Here is a 14,886-nt window from a genome sequence, read left to right as displayed (position 1 = left end):
GCCGGACTCCCTGCCTTCCTCCCAAAAGAAGTAGGGTACGTGTACCACTCGAAGAAGCCATACCACTCAGGAAGTAGGAGATTTATCAGCCGAAGCGGACTCGAAGGACAGCAAGGCTGCCGCCCCGAGCAGCCCGAGAGTCTTCTCGTAACGCGGGCTTTCTTCGAAGCGGCATCGAACGAAATAAGCGGCGACGATACAACTAGTGCGCTAAGCAACTGAAACAGGGAGTCGATCGAGCTCGCGGGACGGCTAACCAAACGCTCGTCGGTGGAAACGATCCTCTCAGACAGAAAGCTCATCGGAGAAGACAGAGGGCGAAGAAACACGTGTTCCGGATCGTCAGGTGTCTCTGGTCAGGAATCCGGAGCCGACGGACAGTTTCCGAGCTGCACTCGGAGATGAGCCGGTGTGGTAGGTGGACTTCCAACCTGATACTCACCGATGAGATCAGACAAGCGTCCGCGATTATACGAACAAACTAAGAGCGAAACAGAAATCTCTCTTCTTGAAATGTCAGCGTAAAGGCTCTCGTAGACGGATTGTCACCGTCGGCGGTAGATGCCTCTCCAAGCTCGCCTAACTCATTATAATGGAGCACTTAGAGGTTTCCCTCCGTATCGTTGTCTAGATAAGATTTGCTCAACACAAATAAGCGAGTGTTCGTTGACAATCGGAGAAAAACACAGCGACGAGCGCGGATGAATCCAATGAAGACATTCGATGGAAGAGGTGTTTTCCAAGGTGGAAAACGGGGTCGAAAAAAAAGGCCAAAACCGAACAGAGAACCCCGGTTCGGACTGTTTCAACGCTTTCAGCCGGGCCACACTCGAAGCTGCCGGTCGAGATCAGTGCCGTTTCTTTGTGTGGAAATGATTCCAATCTGCGGGGATTTCGCGTTGGAGGTCCCTTCTCCGCTTTGCGCTCTTTTTGAGAGCGAGCATTCTATGACTGTCGACTTGTGTTGTATTAGGAATCGAGCCTTCTTTTTCTCGCCCTTGTCCATGTTGTCCCTGTATCTCTCGCAACTCGTAATGGAGAAGCGCGAACTAATGGTCTGGCTGATAAAACCAAAAACTGATTCACGCGGAACAAGCGAGACAGCAACGATTCTTCTTACGTGGAAGCCACAATCTTGGAGTAGGTAACTCTGACGTCGTGCTGTGTTGCCTTGTGCCAACTATGTAGAGCTGGTCGGGATTCGATGATTTTCGAAACGAGAGCCGCGAAGTCGAATCACAAAAACCAATACGGACGGTGAGATGTCTGTGAGCCGCCAGATTCGTTTCCAGCTCGGGTAGGTAGGGAGATAGGCAAGCAGGCAGGCAGGCAGGCGGGCGGGCGAGTCGGCTGACAGGCGATCGAGGCCTCGCGGTACGAACACCAGTACGGTGTATTCTCCTCGGTTCGAGTGACTCGACCGAGAGTCCGATCACTGACACTCAGCCGTCCGGACACACCGACAGACCAGTGATATATATTCGTGGATTCATTGTAGTGCACGGATTGTGGCATCCGTGAAATATAGCGGCTATTAAAGACAACATACGGTTAGCCGCAAGCGCTCTCCACAAACCACGACCAGTGACAAACAAAACGCGACGACGAAACAACTATCCGACTGGGGAAATATGCAAAACTCCGACCCGGATGGGTTTTGGTGAGGCGGTGAATTTTTTCTTCGGCCCATGACGACGCGATCGGTTGATTTCGCGCTCGAATCAAAGCATGCGCATCGGTGCATTTCGAGAGTTGTTTTGTCTCTAAATGACGGCGATAAATTTCGCAGGCTCCGTTTGCAGAGTGTGACAGTCACGGTGGGATGAGGAAAAAAAAAGAAAACAGGTGAAAAACCTGACCGTTCTCGAGATGGGTAATTTGTTGCAACAAATCCAGTCCAAACAACGCCTCACTGATGAGGAAGAGGGCGGCACCCGCTTCCGCAAGAGTCGAGGCCGTCGTCGACCGGCAGACCTGGCAGAGCGCGTTTCGTACGTGAGAAGATGTATCAATAAGTCTCATGGCTGGAATGCGATGGAAATCAGAATTCGGGATCATCGATATCCCGAGAGGAAAGATATTTCGGTCAGAAAAGATCCGCCGCCCGGGCTGAGAAGACGATACAGAGTCGCGCCGATCGACTCGAACTAAATTGAGACACATCAATCTCCGCCGGGGTTCGAGTCCCGACCGAGTGTAACCTCTATGTAGTCACTTTGATGTTCGGCAGCATGATCTTCCAGTTGGTCCATCTCGCCGCTCGTTTGGCGGTGTGCGAGCGAGTATCCTCTGAATGAGGTAGAATGAGGTGATAATGAAGAGCTCTCAACAGAGTGTCGAGGAGGTACACCGATTCGATGGAGACCGAGAGAGCGCACAATGGAGCACAATGGAAAGAAAGCGAGCGAGTCGCAGAGATGCTTCAAGAGCAGCGTTCCTGACTCTTCGAGAAGTCGACGGAGCCACAATGGACTCGGAGCGTTCTCATTTGTTGATCATTTCTTACGCATGTTTGAACTCATTGTTGTCCGCGAGCGTTGCACGTCGTCGCACGGTACCGAACCTGTGGTTTTCGGTGATCAGGGGTTCGGGTCAGGAAAAAAAATCGACATCAATTTGCGCTGGACTCTCCGGGCGCGGATAGAGAATTCTCTTTCCTCGGAACCTCGTAGCGCTCACATGCCTCGGTGGAAAGGCCCCGGGTTAAGCGATGAATGAGGAGCTCTATCGCGAACTCCATCGTTCCGAATCGGATCAATCGTCCGCTAGATCAAGATAGCGGGTCAGCTAGTAGGTAGCTAGCCCGGCAACCAGCCAGCAAACTGATCTGTGGTCGCAGATCACCACACGGACGTTTACACTGACGAGCGAAGAAGGCACTTCAGAGAAAAAATCGTGCTTCTCAGGTTGGCGTGAGCTATCGGATGGCTCGAGTTCAACTCGGAGCTCGGCTCGAAAAGCTCAGTTTTGACAGAAGCAACTCTCGACGGGCATTTCGACCCGAGTCCGACAAATCGAAACCCACTGCTTTGTGACATGACTCCGTCGACTCGAACTGTATCTCCGGTCTTCCTGTTCTCGGGCTGTCTCCAGCCGATTCGCTTCTGTTCTAGTAAGTCCGGATTAGCCCTACGCAGGGCTCTGACCGAGGCTAACGGAGCCTGCCGAACGACGATCAAAGCCTCCGATAACCCTTCGCTAATGACGACCATGTCGTGGGACTCACCCGATACCGACAGTCTATGTCCTATGGAAGAAACTCTCAGAAGGTAGTGGCAGTAGGTCCACAAATCCATGGTTTCTGAGCGTGCCTGAGCACCACACGCTACCGCGGCAACTTTCCAAAAAATTCCAATTTCTCTCCGAACAGACCTCGAGCTGATTCTTTGCCAAACCCTCAGCTGGTTGGTTGGTCGGTCGCTCGGCCGATCGGTCGGTCACTCGAGAGGGCAGATGTTGCCTTGTTGGACCGTCTGGAGGTACTGGCCTCTCAGAAGCAACTGGTTCCATGGCTAGTGCCCCTGCCCCGGCGGAAAATTAGGTTTACCCCAAAAGAAAGATACCACTGGTCGTGCGGCCCTTGGTGGTAAAAGATTCAACCACGTAAATAATTCACAGAGCGGATGGCCGCCGCCGCCGCCGCCGACGACGGGAAGATGAGAGTTTCGCAAAGTCAGTGAAGCTTCGGACGTCGGACAGCGTGGACAGCCGGTACCGAAGCTCCGGTACAGCCTCACACGAAAGCAAATCCGAGAGCTCGGAGCTCGTCCCGGGAACCTCGAAAGTAAGTAAGGCACATCCCCACAACGCTGAGCATCTCGGTCGTGTTCTTTCCCCCGAATCCTTCCGTAAGTTTTTCCGACGCGACAACTAGTACTTACAGCTGTAGTACTCCATCATGGTAGCGTTGTACCGATAGGCGGCCGTAGTCAGGTCCATGTTATAGGCGTCCAGGGTGCTGGTTGGACTCATGGAGAAGCTTCACTACGGCTGACCGAATCGGAGATATAGATTTCAAGGACGTGAGTTTACGTGGAACGCAAACTTCGCGAACACGCAGTTTCTCAAGATGATGGAGATGAGGTGTGTGTTGGTTTGGAGTCGTTGTTGATGACGACGACTCTGATGTCTTACGGACGTTTCACGTGGAGCACACCGACTGACTCGGAAGTCTCACTCTGGATAGGCAGCAACCAATACAATTAGGGACGGACACTAGACGGGTTTTGTGCGCACAGAATGTCACGGATGGTTAGAACAGGGCGGGCTGGATCGTCTTCTTCTTTTACTTTCCTTTTTTCCTCTTCTAAGTTGCACGATTCAGACCGAGAAAACACAGACAGACAAGATAGATAGACGCACGATGTCCCCAGTAGTCTAGAATAGCAGTCCAAGGCGGGTCGTCGTCGATTACGAACAACACCTATTAGAACCGATGCTTGGATGGATTGACGCTCTGATGAAGATGATGATAATACGCTTTACGTCTTTTCCTCGTCTTCTACACCACGACGACGACGTCGTCGCCGTCGTCACCGAGTGGAGCAGTTTCAAGAGTCACAGTTACGGAGCACTGGAGCCCGCCCGTGCTGGCTCTCTGGCTCTTCCCGTTTCACATTCACAACACTGGTCCGAAAACTCGGCGGGTATGGACGAGAACAACCTCGCGTTGAAGAACTCACGAATACGTCGCACGACACGTTCGTATCGTGACCGCAAACGGTCACCAAAGGAGAGAGAGACGAGCAAGCGCTCCCGTGTGGAATTTGAGTCCTCTTCCCGAAGGAGCTCAAACTCCGGTTCCGGAGAACCAACCGAATCAGATCAAGCCTATTCCACCTTGAGCACCGAAACCCTCGCCGTCGTCGCCACCTGCAACGTGATCGACGTGTGCGTTGCGAGAACGTACAGCTGCAAAGCTGTTCCGAGTTTAGTCACGGATGCACGCTCTGACGAACAGCTGCTTCCGCCTTGTCGACGACTTGCGGAAAGACTAGCGTCGGTTGTAGTTGTGGTAGATTCGGTGTTGGTAGAGTTGAACCACGCAAACAGCGGTGCCGGTTGGACACGCCGCTGGTCAGCTGGTGATTTCAGTGCTCTCAATGGCCGTCGTGTCGGCGATCTTGGTCGTGGAGCTGCTCAAACTCGAACGCACTCGACGCATACTAAACTCTATCTAAGCTCTCATATACTTAGATGAACACATTTAAGTCCGGCCTCTCATAATACTCGCTCGCTTTTCTCTCGGTCCGCACACCTTCCACACTCAGCTCTAGAGCGAAAGCGCGAGCCCATTGGTGCGTAGCGATGACGTCACAGCAACGTCACAGCCAACTAGAGGAGACCCCGCCTACTAGAGAGCATTGTGACGACCAGGAGGGTGAGCGCGAGAGTAAGCGAGCACCACCGTCGAGAAGGCGAGCAGCAGGCGCGCAAAGGAGGAAGGAAGGAACTAGCATACGAGGACCCCTCTCTCGATTGCTCTCCCTCCCTTTCTTGCAAGACACCGACTCCCGCTCACAACAAGACATCGAGGAGGAAGGAAACCCGTTGTTGGGGTCCTTCTAGTTCTCCTGCTCCTTCTTCCCCCCCGCTGTCGCTGTCATCCTTGCCTCGGGAACTGATCTCGGTACAAAAAGGCGGGAAGCTCTTCTTCCCCTTCCAGTCAACACCTAACGACGTGTGCCGGGAAACACCTCCTGGCTCCCTTGAACCATCCCGAGAGCCTCCGAATATTCACTCTGAGGGTTGGAACTTCCTCGTCCCCGACCCGACTCTGATTCTATCGAAATTCATGTATCGATCGCTCCCTTTACCGACGCGAACGGACTTTTTTCCGGCACCGAAGAATGGAGCGAGCACCGCCGCATCGACGCTCGAGTTTCCGCCATCGGTTGCGTAAACGGAGACGGCACACAGCCGAAGATATCCACCCAGGTCCGAACGGCTCCGGACGACAAGAAGAGGCTATCTAGCGTCCTCAATCCTCGAACGCCGTCTCGGTACGATGTGTCCGAGGAAAAACGTCGTCGTGCACACGTCGCTAGGTATGAGGTCGCGAAGGCCCTCAATGATTGAGCCTCCCTGATTGAGGTAGAATGGGAGTTGCTAGAAAGTGAACTTTCTTTTCCGAAGCGGAGGCTCTCTCCATATGATGTAGTAGAACTAGCGCCACCGCCGCCGCAGCGCCGCAGCCATCGCCGTCGCTTGCACGAAGAAGAGAGCAGGATGACGAGAAGGCCAAGAAGGAGCAGGTGCCAAGTGGACCGAAACCAACGCATCCTTGCTCACGAGGGGTAGGAGAAACTAGCAACTCCTGACTCGGCTGCTGCTAGGATCAATCTCCTTCCTCCCTTTTGCCACAGTTTCTCGCTGTTCCACTCTTCCTATATATCGTTCTTACTAAAAGAAAAAGTAGACCGCCATAGAGCCGTCCGACCGGTTGGTCGGTCACCCAGACTGTTGGCCAGACCGACCGACCGCGGTTCACAATCGAGGGGACAATTTCAAACTCTTCAAAGAAGTTCGACAGCCGCACCGCTGATCTCCGCCGCTGTCCCGACGTCTGCTTCGGCGATTGTCCCGGTCCTCTGCTTAAGGACCGTCAGGAGACCAAGGTGACAAAACGTCAGACGATCAGGAGAAAAGCCACAAAGTTTCGGAAAACGTTTTCAGGAGAGTAAATTGCAACGGAAGATCCGCGTCTTCGAGCGGTGACCATCAGGCGACCGGTCACATACGAGAGACCCCTGTCTCCTTCACTGCCGCGTCTGGGGACCGACGGTTTCAAACAGAGATTCAAACGGGATTGGAACGGCCGAAAAGTTCCTGTTCGGGAACCCTCCTTGGAGCGACCCGCTGATCTAAGCCAACAAACGAGGAGTCGATCGATCCGCAATTGAACCGGATGTTCTAGCGGATAGACGTGCAGACGGAGAATATTTCCCAAGGTCCCAGACAACGACTCGTGGGTCGTGGTGCTCGGTCCGCGCGGATCTTCTCAGTTGAATTTGTAGCCATTCCCGTACCCCTCCCATTCCCGTCATTTCCCGGACCGCGCGTGGCGTGGCAAGTCAGGGGAAGTATTTTTCGGTGAGTCTTTCCCGAATCCTATCGAGTGCCGATGAAGTTGCTAGACGCGTGACGTGGCTGGCCGATAAGCCGACCATATCTCGATAACTGACTGAGGGAACCGCACCGCGGAAAAACACGATCCTCATAGCTTTTGGCTTCCCCCATATTTTCCCCGGAGCCGCAGCTCGAGTGTATGCTTTCAACCGCGGTCACTTATATATCTCCGTGACGGTAAATAGATGTCTTTTTTTTTGGAACGTGAGCGCTGACTGCGGTCTTGGTGGCCGCGGACTTCTTCCCTCAGTAGTTTTTCCCCCTCGATCCCGCTCGCTCATGGACAGAAACTGAGACAGACATTCTTCCGTAAGCCACAGCGGACACGGCGCAATATAAAAGGCCTATTTCACGGGACACTGGACGGCGACGAAGACGACGTCGACGACAACGATGACCACAACCGGAGCAAAAGAAGAGAACCAACAATCCACCAGCTCGCCCACCGGCTCGTTCGTCCGCCCGCCCGCCAGTCAGTCGACTGGCCTGCCTGCTTGCCTTCCTCCCTACCGACCAGCTAGCTCGTTCGTTCGTTCGGTCGGTCGGTCGTTGGTTTGCCTTCCTCGGTCCCACATCGGGGAAGAAGATCCTCTCGCCGCAGACGAGACAAAACCGCCGCGGTTCAATTTCTTTGTGAACGACTTATAGAAACAGTCTCTGACACCACGACTTCGACGCACAACGAGTCGACAAGTGCTAAAAGTCTACTTTTTCTGCGGCTAGCAGCGCACGTTTGTTTGTGCGGCTCGCTTGCGTGTCAGTCGGTGCGTCTTTCTGTAAACCTTTTCAAGTCGGAACAACGCACGAAGCACACTGAAATGGACAGAGAAGGCTGAGGACGTCCACCGGCCACAAAAACTCGTACGAATTTTTCTTCACCAATACTTCCCCTGCGCAAATTTCGTCTCTTGGCTTTGTCTCATGTAGGACTTATTTTTTTCTGCTCTTGCTTTCGTCACTAACGACGGACTCTGCGCGGCCGCCTGTCGTCGAAGAACCTCCTGTCCCGGGAAGGATTTCGGAAGATATAAAATGAGTCTTCAGGGATCAAGAGGTTAAAACGTTTCATTCCGCGTTAGGCCTGCAGGCGTACGGCGAACTGTCCCGTGAGCCTCTCGTACACGCCCGATTTGCATGATCGGACCCCGCAAGCCGACGAAACTTTTCGTGGGATTTTTCTCAGTAAAATTCCCTCTACCATCTGTGACCCGTTCCATCAGTTGCACACGGAATTCGTTAAATCCCAAATGTCACTGCACGCGCGCGGACTTCGACGACTGTTGCATCGAAGTGTCACCGCGGAACTTACTCCACAGCGGCAGAAAAAGAACTTGCTCGTAACTCCTCCAAAAATTCGATGCGCGCAGCGACACATTGCACACCGAGAAGTTCATCGGGCCGAAATTTTTGCCCAGAATGTTCGATTTGATTGTTAATGTTGATTGAACTGCGCTCAGCTCGTTCGTTCCGATGGACTTAGCGTAGCTCTCGCGCCGATTCGAGCGGGCTCGCACTGCTTCTCGCATGTCCTCCAACATTGTGCCTGCAAAGGCTTGCGTCTCTCTCGATTTCCATCTGTCACTTCGTCCATCATTAGTCGGCTATTCTTCCTCGGCCGCGTGTCCTTTTCAGCATCGAAAAAATTTGTGATTCGCTCTGTTTTGTTATTGGTTTTTTATTTGCTGTAGCTCGGCCGACGGTTAGCTTAGCCACTCGCCTACTAAATCGATTCCGGGGCAGCCCCTGGCGGCTGACGAGCGAAGGACGGAATTGCGAGTGACCGCTGTCAAAATCGGTCCACGTTGACTTTCAAACATCTCGTTTACCCTAGGCGGTCGACCCGAATCCTGTTGTCTTCAAATCTCGGTCAATCAATCGAATGATATATCAATCAATCCTTCCTTCGTTCTGGGACAAGTCCCGTGTCAAAATCGATTCCCGGATCCGTTGAGCTTTGCGAGGTTCGGATTCCATATTTTCCCATGCGTAATGCGAATTTTCGCATCAGAAATCCCCCCTGCGTTGTTCTTCTTCTCCGCCGTCTCCATTCTACCATGTCTGCATTCCATCTTGCCGACACGAATGACTGCGATTAATCGGGGAGGGCTGGATTCACCGTTACGATTCGAAAGATCGGATACGAATAGATTTTCAAAAAGAAGATTTCAGAAGATTCAAACGAGAACAACGCCATGCGACAGCGATGCCGCGAATACCTAGTGTGCGATTCGATGGTTCGGTCAGCTTCGGATTATTTTCTTTTTTATCGTACAGTGCCAACTTTGACGAATGGTTCAAGTCCATGGAATGATCGATTCATACCGAGTCCGCCTCTCGTACTCTATCTCTCTGCGCAACGAGTAAAGCCCATGTCTGATTTTTTCTCGCTTTCGGTCTTGTTTTCATCAACACAGTTGTCATCTACGAAAGACTCCGCAATGCCCATCGATCATCATCGATGCCTGACTGCCCATTATTCGCCTCGAGCGCTCACCAGCGTAGACACTGAATTCGTCATCATTAATGACGTTCGGGAAGAATGATTCATGGAAAATTTAATTTCAGAAGACGAATCTCACACGGTCTAATTTGTCGCTTTGAACGGGACGCGAGCCGTGACGTAACAGCAATAGCCGTTTCTGTTGATATGGCAAGAACGCCGGTCGCCGCCGCCGCCGCGCGGCCGTTAGGATTGTTCAAAAGTCCAGAAAGTGCGGAAGAAAGTGAAGTCGCTGCGGCGACATCTTTTCATGATGTCGTTACACAACTTGACCCCTTGGCTCAAACGACGCATTGTCAAGCAAATTAGCCGGGCAGAGAAAGGCAAAAGTTGTCCCGTTCGAAACTTTGCACTCACAAAGCTCGGGGAAAAAAGACTTTCGAGGACTCGGGCAGTGCCAGGGAATCCTTCTCTAATCTTATTCGATCGCCCCGCCGATCGTTAGAGTACGCGAGCCTCTGGCGAGGCGGAATGAGCGCGTCATGAAACAACTTTGTGTTCGACCGCCGATCAGTAAATCAAATTGCGGTCAATCATCTCGAGCACGTCGAACTGGAACGCTGCGTCACTAGGTGAAGTGTGAACCGACGAATCAACGCTTGAACGGTAATCCCGAGTGTAAACACCAGTCGAGTCAGTGATCCAGTCAGCCATACCGGAAGCCTGTAGCTACCGTGCAGGTGTGCATGTACAGGTCGGTGGGCACGCGGGCAGCTCAAGCCTCGATGTCTGTACTGTGCGGTAGATAGGTAACCGGGCATAAAATTGAGTGACTCTCTACGGCACTCAGTCGCTCACTCAATCAGTCACTCAGGCGGAAGATGTAACCATTCAGGCACTGCTCCCGGCCGACTATGTCTCAAGCTCAGTGAGCGAGAATAGAACCATTTTTTCTGTCCGTCGACACTTCTGAGCCTACACCGACAGAAGCGAGTCTTTCGGATCGATTTCGATTGTTACGAGTAGTCTTCAGTTACGAGTCGCCGATAGCGGCTGTGTGAGCGTAGACTTTTCCGCTCATCTCTAAGAACAAGGAGGAGGAAAAAGTTTGCTTTTTTTCTCCTCTTGGATGAGCTGCGTTATGGTTAGATCGAATATCGGGCACTTTTCTGCCAGCACGACTGCTGCTCGACGGACGGAGCGTTTTTGTCGTCGATCCAGCGGTGCCGATGGTTCTCCCAAACACTCAGTCAGTCAGTCACTGATATTGTGTCTCAGTGCGGAGCCACTATGTCGCTATGAAATTTTCTGTTTCCGTAACCGTAATTCTCAATGGTAGTTCTCGATGCTGGCCATTCTCCTCCGGTCGGGGCGCTGGTGTGAGAAAGCTTTCGCCAAAAAGAGAGAAAATGACATGCGACCTTAATCATAGACTTCTTCGTCATGAGGCTGATCATGCCTCTTCGTCGTCGTCGTCGCCGTCGCAGCGTCCGAGAGGTGAAAAGCTCAATCTGTTCGACGTCCCGCTCGCTTGCCAAGCTAGCTACCGGATTGAACGTCCGCGCTTCTCCGACTGCCCCTGAGAAGTTTTTCTTCTTCCCATTCAGGCAGCGTCCGAGCAACATGAACGAAAGTACCTCGAGACCGCTCATTACCCCCAGCGGAAAGATCCTGCAGAGCTTGATTCCACCGATGACGATCGCCTTTGTCTCATCGAGGGAAACGCATCTCGAGATCGGAACCCCATACCGTAGCGGACCGAAAACTCCAGAGCGGGCCCCCTTACCCGAGACGTGCATGTAGTCTGTCAGGTCAAAAATCGCCAGAGTTCGCCTTTCTGTTCGATCGAGTCCTCGTCGCGTAGCTGTGAGTTTAGCGACTGTCTGCGGATTTGAGACCCTGAGATGAGGAGCTCTTCCTTCATCTTGCTGCTGTTGTTGTGACTAAAGCGGAAAAAACTCCGGCAGAGTTCGTCCGCTTGTTAGTCCGTCTACGAATCCGGTCTCCGTCGGCCTCAGTCAGTTGGGCAGACGCACCAAATCGATTTCACAAAACAATCCGGGACGCCGCCGGCGTAGATCCGGAATTCTATCGTGGACCACACCTCAGACCGAGATCGAGATGATCAGCGGTGCATTGTCCTCAGCGAGAGGCATCCAAAAGTGCGGGACGATCAGTCGCGCCAAGGATTGGAGCTACTCTCGCTCTGTGATTCTCAATGTGAGTGTGTCTCCACGAGTGTATGCAGGACCTCGGGCCAACCTCGGCGGTGGCGGCGGCGGCGGTCGCGGCGACAGCAGCAGCCGGAGTCAACGGAATGTGAACTCGTCGTGATAACTCGCGCCAAGCGTCAGACTGGCGATTCTGTTTCCAAGCAAATGACAATGCATTCAGAGCTACGATAAGGGGCTCATCGTACCACGATCTGCGTCAGAGAGAGAGAGACGATATGTATTAACAATATGTGTGTATAGTCCCCTGGCTTGACGCTCTGTCGATCCATCGAGGAAGTGCTCATTAGTGGCGTACTCCGTTTTTCGAAGTCTCCGATAAATTCTCAAACATTCACAACTGCTGTGGGCTCCGAGAACGATATAGTCACCGCTGAAGACATCGAAGATCGGAGCCCTCAATCGAGTCTCGACTATTATTCGGACTCACTCGCAGGAGAAGGAAAACAGTCTTCTGTCGAGGTTGGGCGAAACATGTAAGATGCTGCAATGCTCAGTCTCAATGTGGGAGACTCAAACAGGCCGCTCGCTTTGAAGCTGAACCGACCTCATTGTGACGAGCTTGTAATCCCCGACGTCGCCGCTTTGTAGGGCTGGCTTGCATCCAAGCATGGATTCAAGCATCGATTCAAGGCAAGAAACTATTCGAAACCCACTCTGCGGCTAAGCAGTGCGCGAGCTTCGTGTGCGAGATCTGAAACCGGAGCCGGTCTCGAGCGCTAGACTGTGACCTCTTCGGCAGACAAGTGGCAGCCGCCTCGAGGAGACGGAATTCGAAAGCAACGCATCCGAGTACAGACGTGGCAGTATCTTGCTTATGTCGCATACGCAGACTAGCTCCGATCTCAGCCGACACGCAAATCCTCGATCCCACCGCGGTGCGAGACAAAAGCGGGAATGGCTCCTGAAGAATCCGTTCCCTTCCTTAGTTACGCGTGCGTTATTCAGTACATAGTGTGCGGCATTTTTCTCCAGAAACATCGAAGGAGACCGAGAGAAGTTCTCCGTGGAGCGAGTCTTCGGAAGTTCCTACAGCCGGATAAGTGCTCGGTCGTCCGAGGGTACGATCTCTCAAGAGGATCGACATCGATCCCACAGATGATTTCGCTATCCAAGTTAAGAGTTAGTTGCAAACTTGTCGAGTGCCTTTGTGGCCGGGCGACACATAATGTGTGGATGTCGATGGATTTGCGGCTTATGCAAAGAGTTGGTCGGCTCAAACTCGACATTGTCTGCGACTCTCGCTCGTTCTGTGGCTAGTCGATCGACCGACCGACCCACCGACCAACCAGCTAGCCAGCCAGCCAGTGAGCCGGCAGTAGGGAGCTCGCCGGCGAAATTCAACATCTTCAGACTCAAGCGCCGGGTTACGCTGTGAGTGGAAAACAGACTGTCGAGATTAGAGCTGCTGCGTTGGCCACGCCACATGCACACGCCTGGCGTCGGAGGAGGCGTCGGCAGAGAACGAGTGCCGCCGGCCCGCAGGCAATGTACAAAAGCTATTTCTAAAGTCTTCGGCGAAACGGTATGAGTAGAAGAAAGCGCACTCCGCAATATGAACCTGCTCCACTTGTCCAAGAAGAAGAAGCTTGCTTGGTCCATGCCAGGGAACGAGCGGAGGAATGAAAGCAGGCAGGCAGGGGTGGAACGGAGGTGGGTGGGTGCTTCGTGGAGCATGGAAGACAAATCATAGCAGCTCATTACCTCGCCGCTATTGCAGCTAGAGGAGAAGTCATAGTACGAACAGGAGAACGAGGCGCATGAGAAGTGGCACCGGCGGCTGAGGATGAGGAGGAGAACGAGGAGGTAGTAGCATTTTGAGAAATTTATAGACCCCCTCCGACCCGACGGAGTGCTGCTTCATCCTTGGTTCCAGTGCAGACTCCCTGTGCTCGGCTGCCCGAAAGAGGGTGCAGGTGTGAGTAATACGAAACCTTTATGATACCACTTCATTAGCCTGCTATACATAGCTCTGGTAGCAGCAGCAGCGGCCACGGCAGCGGTTACAACGAAGAGGACGATCATCGCGCTCACCACGACTGTGACCGCGGTATACTGGCTGAACTACTGTTTCTATCAGGTCAGAACTTATCTGAGAATACGATCTCAGAAACTATATGGCCCTGAGACGCAAATGAATGATACACGGCTTCTCAACGGAAATGCGTCATCAGCGTCGCGAAGTGAACAGAAACCTTTTTGTCCCCGTCAGGAGCTGCGAGGGCTCGGGCCCTGCCTGAAGGTATCGCGATCAGGGCCAATGTACTCCTGATGTCTGACTGCAATTAGCGCAGAGCCATATGAGGAGCTGACCGCGTTTATTTGCGATATGTCGCAAGGCGAGCTAATCGACATAATGCTCACGGTACTCGTGCTGATAACGTACCGAGGATGAACCCAATCCATTGCGAGATCGACAGACTCATATGCTCGATTGGATTGAGACGGAAGGGCAATTAAGTCCGGTGCTGGGTTGTGAAAAAAGAGACACCACGCTCTCTATGTGCTGCTCAACAAATGATTTGCTACAATCCGACGGACCAAAAACTCCCTCGAGACTCTCCAGGCCTGCCTCGGGTTTGTTTGCGAAGCGCTCGCTTTGAATTGAGAGTAAATTGCAAATGATAAATGACTCGGCTTGTCCGGTGCTCTGGTTGGCACTCGTTTCACTTACGAGGCTTCATGCGAAATGTTTTGCTTGCGAGTTGCAGGGAATCTCATCGGCGTCGCCCTCGTGGGAGGAAGTGAAGTTCTTGAGTTGCGCGGATGTCTCAGAAAGTCGCCAGAGAAAAAAAACACCGCCACACCTTACAAAACAGCCGTAACGGATCTAGCAGATTCGAGGACCTGAGTTCGGGTGTGATTGGCTCAGGTCAACGATCAGCAAACAACATCGGACAGGAGCCAACCTGAGATCGAGCAAGTTGAACGAACGCGACTCTCGAAAGTGTTTGTGCGAACGTTGATGAAGAGCAAACAGCTTTCTAACAGTCTCCGAGTCGACTCGAGGAGGTGCGCCTCCGAAGCGGAAATCAAAAGCCACACTGGCGCAACTCATGAAGTTTAGAAACCTGATCGCTGACGGAA

General features: G+C 52.7%; 1 protein-coding gene across 1 annotated transcript in view; it reads right to left on the bottom strand.

The window, feature by feature from the left end:
- The window catches only part of LOC100899851 (paired box protein Pax-9), a 60,424-nt gene that overhangs the window by 22,477 nt on the left and 23,061 nt on the right, over positions 1–14,886 (bottom strand). The window lies entirely within an intron of this gene.

Source organism: Galendromus occidentalis, unplaced genomic scaffold (genome assembly GCF_000255335.2).
Source record: "Galendromus occidentalis unplaced genomic scaffold, Mocc_1.1 scf7180000077480, whole genome shotgun sequence".
NCBI classification, from domain to species: Eukaryota; Metazoa; Arthropoda; class Arachnida; order Mesostigmata; family Phytoseiidae; genus Galendromus; species Galendromus occidentalis.
This window is presented reverse-complemented; position numbering and strand designations above follow the sequence as displayed.